A 623-nucleotide genomic window follows, 5' to 3' on the forward strand; every position below is an offset into this window, starting at 1 on the left:
AGAGCCCAAGAGGAGAAAAAAAGGCAGTTATCTCACACCAATTTTTGATTACTTTAATGAAAACTATGTATAATTACTAGTCAAAATTGATGACTGCCAAGTATAGGTAGGGGGCTTTATCTGCCAATATAAAATGGCTGCTGTTTCAAAACGTTAAAAAAAATTAATTTTTCATTCAGAGCTCTATCTTAAAAAGTAGCAACAATCCAAGAAAACCTAAGAGAACATCATTTAATGAAGAGTATGTCCAATGGTTTCTGAGATAAACTTTTTCATGAATCAAATTTATTGTCCGAACAACTATAAATCAATTTATTTGAGCATTTATCATGAAAACTACTATTCCTACGAAGGTAAAGTTCATAAACTTCTTTATAGTCCATTACACAAGCTTTAATTTGAGTGCTAATAGACATCTGTAAGTCACATAGTTCCTGAGATATAGATTTCTCAAAATAAATTAGCTAACTATTAAATCTTTCAGTAAATTTTTAAGAAATTTTTCTTTTTAAAAAGCTATATCTCGAGAACTATTGGACGTAAATAGCTCTTTTAGGGCTAATATTTAAAAAAATTTACTCTTCTTTAAATAATGTTCTCTTAGATTTTCTAGTGTTGTTGGT

Source organism: Halyomorpha halys, unplaced genomic scaffold, assembly GCF_000696795.3.
Source record: "Halyomorpha halys isolate HHAL.00 unplaced genomic scaffold, Hhal_1.1 Scaffold114.1, whole genome shotgun sequence".
Classification (NCBI taxonomy): Eukaryota; Metazoa; Arthropoda; class Insecta; order Hemiptera; family Pentatomidae; genus Halyomorpha; species Halyomorpha halys.